Below are 6848 nucleotides of genomic sequence, written 5' to 3'. Positions count from 1 at the left end.
AATTTTACCTGAAATGACCATTAATTAAACTCATTCTCCTTAATTGTCTGCGACGGTAAGTTGATAAAATTATGCAGTGTCCTAATCAGTAAGTTTTTCAAAACTATTTGCAAACTGCTTACTCTTCTGATGCCCAATATGAGGAGTTCACCTTCTAACATAAAACCACTAGGTGCCCAGTTAGCCAGTAGATTGAGTAGGTGCTGAGGCCATTGAAGTTTTATTCTGCATTTGCACAAGAATTTTCCTGAGTTAACCGTTTGTGACTGCACACTTAACCAAATTTGTTTTCTTCACGTGCAAACCTGGTTTGGGAGAAATGCAAGGTTTCTGTTGATTTGCTGCTCAATCTAAAGCATTGAAATTAGTTGAAATTTCTTTCATTATAAAATAAAAAGTAAAGTAAATGCTTAGAGCAGAAAATTTCACTCAGAAAACATCAAGACTGGGGTGATTATTAACATTTTTTCATTTTATGTATTTAAGTGAGCCAAGAGGTCAACCTCATATTACAGCTTGGCTCATCCTGGTTCCAGATACAGCGTTCACCTTCTGTCTGAGAGACGATAGTTGCGAGTTTCTGAGCTGGAGTTTCCACTTGAATGTCCTACAACCTCAGAGGTTGGAGAAAACAAAGTTGCCTGAATTCTCTTGTTATAAATCTGACTTTTCACTTAAGTCAGTTACATAAAATAAAAATAAACAGTTATGAAGGATTTTTACATATTTTTCTGTATACAGTAAAACCTCAGATTGCGAGTAACTTGGTCTGCGAGTGTTTTGCAAGACGAGCAAAAATTTTTAAATAAATTTTAACTTGATAAACGAGTGAGGTCTTGCAATACAAGTAGTATGTATATGCTTTGCCTGCCGAGCGTCACGTGATAACAGCTGAACTGATGACGGTTCTCTCTCCACGGGATTGTGGGTAATAGGCTCCCATGCTCTGCCTCATTCTGTGTGCCTTACTCATACAGTCAACATCTGTACGAGTAGATACTGTTTACTATAGCATTGTGACCACATGTGTGTGCGTAAAAACATTTTTTTATTTTGTCTGCGAGCAATGAATGTTTAACGACAATACAATGTCACATTTCTGCAAAATCCTCAAAAACAGGCAAACGCAACTGTCATTGGATAGGTTCCTTGATAAAGTTGCCAAAAAAGAAAAAGATTCCAGTGAGCCAACAGACAGCAGTGATTCCGTTAGTTATAGTGAAAATCGTCCTACACAATTACCCTCCTCTTCTCTATCTCGTCTCCCTCACCCCAGCCACAATTCTTTTCAAAGATAAAGTGCCTGTTAATTTGTTTTATGTATTTTTACTTTATATTTTGTATTAATCATTTTTATATGAATATTTTTGGGTTGTGGAATGGATCGTCTGAGTTTCCATTACAGTGGAACCTCGGTTTACGAGTGTTTTGCAAGACGAGCAAAATTTATTAATAAATTTTGACTTGATAAACGAGCGATGTCTTGCAATAAGAGTAGTATGGATACACTTTGTCTGCTGAGTGTCATGTGATCACAACTGAGCTGATGGTTCTTCTCTCTCTCTCTCTCCTTATCTCTCTTGCTCGCAAAGCACGTCTTTTTCTCCTTATTTCGCTCGCTTGCACTCGCCTCTCTCTCTCTCTCTCTCCTTATCTCTCTTGCTCGCAAAGCGCGTCTTTTTCTCCTTATCTCGCTCGCTCGCTCACAGTGCAGTCTCTCTCTCTCTCTCTTCTCTTGAGGGCAATTGTCTCCTTTTCTCCGTCTGAGTCTGTTTGCCTCACTCATATAGTCATCATCTGTACGAGCGTATACTGTTTACTACAGCATTGTGACTGTGTGTGTGTGTGTGTGCGCGCTGTGAAGTGCGAGTCCCCATCTTGCGCCCCAAAACACGAAGCGGAGTCTCATTACTTTAACAACACCAGCCGCCTTCAGCTTGAAACAGCAACAGCGCTGTTATTTATTGCAGCAGGATGTTTATAATGTTTCTTGTATCGCCCATTGACGGCAGGTGCTTATAGCATGTCTGTGATCTTTTTAAATGTGCTTTTACGGCGAACTGCTACAGCGCTGGGAGACTGCGATTGCTTTGGGACGCTCTTCCGCGTGTCGTCCTGTTGGGTGGAATCCCACATGAGTTTAGAAACTCACACCAGCCATAATTCTTTTTAAAAGTAAAGTGCAGGTTAATTTGTTTCATGTATTTTTACTTTATATTTTGTATTAATCATTTTTATATGAATAGTTTTGGGTTGTGGAACGAATCATCTGAGTTTCCATTATTTTTAATGGGGAAATTCGCTTTGACATACGAGTGCTTTGGATTGCGAGTACGTTTCCGGAACGAATTATGCTCGCAAACCGAGGTTCCACTTGTATTTCTTATGGGGAAATTCGCTTTGATATATGACTGCTTTGGATTACAAGAACGAGTCTGGAATGAATTATGCTCACAAACCAAGGCACCACTGTATGCATGTTCATTTGTCTGTCCAGGATTTTAAATCACCTGTAGCTTGCAAACCGTTTGTCCTATTGATCTGAAATTTGATACACATATACAACGTGACATCTACTATCCACTTTCAGGGTCATGATTGACCTCCAAGGTTATTCCTTTTTTTTATTTTTATTTTATTTTATTGTAGAATCAACTCTCAGCAGCTGACAGCAGGGTGGCCGTGTGGCGCATGTGTATGGGGGTGACGTTCTCATCCCTGCCACCTACGCCGTCACTTCCCCTACCTCTTCATATCTCAAATCATTTCTGAGGCAGATTGAAGACTTAAGTGCCAGCTTAAGTGAAAAATTAAAGAAAACATACTAAGTAATTGCAACACAAACACTGACTTAATCAGTTTTAATGTGAAAAGATGCAGACGAAAGAAGAGAAGAAGCGGGCAGCTAGGGTGGAGAAATGAAGAGCTGCTCAGGAAGCAGCAAGAGCATCAACCTCTGAGCAAACGAATGCTAAATGTCCAGAGAAAGAGGGTGAAAACTATGATTGCTTAAGTCAAGTGGATTCGCTGCACCCTATCGTTACAGCAGTGCGCCATAACTGGTATACAGTGGAACCTCGGTTCACAACCGTAATTCGTTCCAAAACTCTGGTCGTAACCCGATTTGGTCGTGACCCGAAGTAATTTCTCCCATAGGATTGTATGTAAATACAATTAATCTGTTCCGGACCGTACGAGCTGTATGTAAATATATATCTGAAGATTTTTAAGCACAAAAATTGTTAATTATACCATAGAATGCACTGTGTAATAGTTAAATGTAAAAACTTTGAATAACACAGAGAAAACCTTGAACAGAGAAAACTAACCTTGCAGTCTCTTTAAAAATAAGCCCGGTGCATTCTTTAACTGCCTTCTCGTGCTCGCTCTGTCTCTCGCTCAATGCACTGGGAATGCACAGGGAGAGACTGAACATGTGCAGAAATCATTGGCGCGTACAAACCGGAAGGGAAACTGGCTTGTTCGTCACTCAAGTGTGTGGTCGTAAACAGATGCAAAAGTTTGGCGAAATTTTTGGTCGTAACCCGATTTGTACGTGGTCCGAGACGTTTGCGACCAGAGGTTCCACTGTATGTATAAAATCCAACATCAGTCTGTCTGCTTTTCACGAGAGAACTACTTAACGGATTTAGATCATGATTTTTTCTATAATTTGCTTGAACATTCCGGTTGAATTTGCGACTTATGTCATCGCACTAAGTATCATGGCTCGGCTGCAGCACGGATTTATTCACGCGAATGCGAGAGAGAGGCTGCGGGCAGAGGGGAGGGGGAAGCCTAACGTCAGGAATGGATAGCCGGGGTGGGCCAGTCTCTGTTTGTGTTGCTGTACCTCTTGCCATGTGTTGGAGGTCACCCTCCTCCCCTTAGCTTGCGATACCTGTTTGTTCAGCAGACATTGTAAAAGAGTAATGTTTGATGTTTTTGAGAGAGTGATCTCAGCTACGTGTGTTTAAGAGGTTAGCTGCTTATTGGCAGAGAGATCACATCCATGTGTTCTTTTCCCCACGCAGGGTACGCTCTCCCCTCAGAACTAAACATGATCAAATACAGTAGCAACATTTGACGCTGGAGCGTACCTACCTTTTGCTTGGCCAGAGATAACTTGCCAACTTTTTACACTTTTGGCAAAGAGATCTCAGCTACATTCTCGCTGCTGATATACAATAGTTTTGGTTTTGCTATCAAGAGGCCCTTGGATACGAAAGCCATCAATATAAATTCTTCTCAATACAAATTATTACATTTCTTTTTTATTTTTTTTTATTTTTAAAGTTTGTCCTGTTTCACTACTACGTGGGTGGAACTGTGAGGGACAGCTAGTATTGTATAAATGGATCCATCATCTGGAAGTGGAAGGTTCATCCCTGAACTCTTACTAGAACAAACCGTCCCTCAAAATGAAACACAAATCAAATCAAACAAGATGTTGACTGGTGAGAGAGGCGACTACAAATCCAACTGTCACTCTCTGAAGTCTGTAATGCTCTTTGGCTGAAACAGGAGTGAAGGTGAATGGGCCCACAGTTTCAAGAGCTCTTGATAAAACAGGGCTCTACGGCAGAGTAGCAAGAAAGAAGCCATTCCTCAAGAAGGTCCACATAAAAGTACATATGGCATTTGCTACAAAGCACAAGAAAGACCCGGTTAAAACGTGAGTGAAGGTTTTATGGTCAGATGAGACCAAAATAGAACTTTATGCCCAGACTTCGAAGAGGTATGTGTGGCTTAAAGCAATGCTGCCCATGCCTCAGGAAACACCATAAATATTGTGGTGGCAGCATCATGCTATGGGGATGTTTTTCATGTGCTGGGACAGGGAATCTTGATAGAGTTGAAGGGACAGCGGATAGACACAAATGCTGCACAATATTGCAGGTGAACTTGTTCCAGTCTGCTTATGAACCTACAGCTCAGAAGATTCATCTTTAATCATGACACTGACCCAAAGCGATACTGGAATGGCTCAAAATCAGAAAGGTGAATGTTTTTAGAATGGCCAAGTGAAAGCCCTGATCTAAACCCTATTGAGAATCTGAGACACAATTTGAAAACTACTGTCCAGGGGAGCCATCCCACCAACCAAGAGGATCTTTGTAAAGAATGGGGACAAATCACTCGTGAACAATGTGCAAAACTGGGACATGCTTACATACCCAAAAGAATGAAGGCTGTTATTGCAGCGAAAAAGTATGAATATGTAGGCCTTTTCTCCTGGCAATCTTAATGCGTGGGCACGATGGGCAGTTGCCTGGAGGCCCCATGCTAATCTATGTATATTGTGACTTGCTGTCAATAAATAAATACTATACTAAACTATAAATATTTGTTATTGTGTTACAAGTGGACAATGGCATTCGCCTCTTATTTAATATCACGGCCACCTCTCCTGCCTGTATGTGTACGGATCTCACGCACAATAACGTAAAATCGTAAATGTTAACGTTGCTTCAAACTCAATTGTCTGCAAAGAAATTTTGCAAATGTTTGTGTTGAACACTTGATTAATATTTAAATAATTCATAGTTTACCAATTGAGTATCATTTATATATGTTGAAATTTTTGTGTTTCTCAAGGCTATATTGTTATATTGTTCAAATGTTTGTGTTGATTAATCTTTGCTGTACAGCATGTAATTTAATGTTTAAAGTAAAGACTAATTTTGTTGGAAGTACCAATACAATGCATATATGTTCAATTTTATCTGCCATTTACATTTTTATTTCTGTGAGTGGTTATGTAGATAGGAGCCCCAGTGCACTGCTTTGCCCGGGGGTCTATAATGCTGTTAAGACGGCCCTGCCTTTACTCAAACATGAACTTTGGAGTTTTTCTTCTTTGGTTAAATATACATTGAAAATGGTTTATTTGGACTTTGGAAATGACAAAGCTGGCAAATGGACAAGCTGGGCTGTGGAGTCAGAGACAATTTTGGGTACCTGGAGTCGGGGTCGGCAACAGTGTAACGACTCAGACTCCTAATAAATTTAAATTGTAATGAAAAAAAAAATACAGCAAGTTCAAATTTTCCTAATGAAGTACTTCTCTGATGTACGAGGGATATCCAGAAAAAAAGGTTACACGTGCCCTGGAGGGTGCAGGGAATTTTTTTTTCGAAGGTTGGCATACCTGCGTGTAGGGGGGTCCTAACGGTCAAAATAAGCCCGGGACTGCGTCAGTCAGTTGTGAAATGTTATCACAGCAAGCGAGTTCGTCAGCCTCTGTTGAGGCTGTTTGCTCCACCTACTGCCGATGCGAGATTAGTTCGGTCATCAAGTTCCTCACTTTGCGTCGCGAATCCGCGGCCGAAATCCATCGTCAGCTTGTGGAAACTTATGGACCTGAGGTAATGTCACGTCAACATATTTACAAGTGGGTTAGGTCGTTCAAAGAAGGTCGCACTGACACTCATGACGAAGAAAGGAGTGGGAGGCTGTCTCTCATTTCAGAAGAGCTTCTGCAGCAAGTTGATGAAAAAATTCACAGTGATCGTCGTGTGACGATTGACACCCTTCATGAAATGTTCCCACACATCTCATGAAGTCTCATGGGTGAAATTGTCTCAGAAAAACTTGATTACAGGAAGCTGAGTGCAAGATGGGTGCCAAAAATGTTGACTCCAGAACATCGGCAAAATCGCTTTTTGGCTGCACGTGAATTTCTTCAGCATTATGAAATCGAGGGTGAGGCGTTCCTTGACTCTATTGTGACTGGAGACGAAACTTGGGTATGTCACTATACTCCTGAGTCCAAAAGGCAGTCCCAACAATGGTGCCATACCCATTTCCCATCAGCCAAAAAATTCAAAGTTCAGTTTTCAGAGCGG

The sequence above is a fragment of the Polypterus senegalus genome, chromosome 10 (assembly GCF_016835505.1).
Source record: "Polypterus senegalus isolate Bchr_013 chromosome 10, ASM1683550v1, whole genome shotgun sequence".
NCBI lineage: Eukaryota > Metazoa > Chordata > Cladistia > Polypteriformes > Polypteridae > Polypterus > Polypterus senegalus.
Note: the sequence above shows the minus strand (reverse complement) of the source record.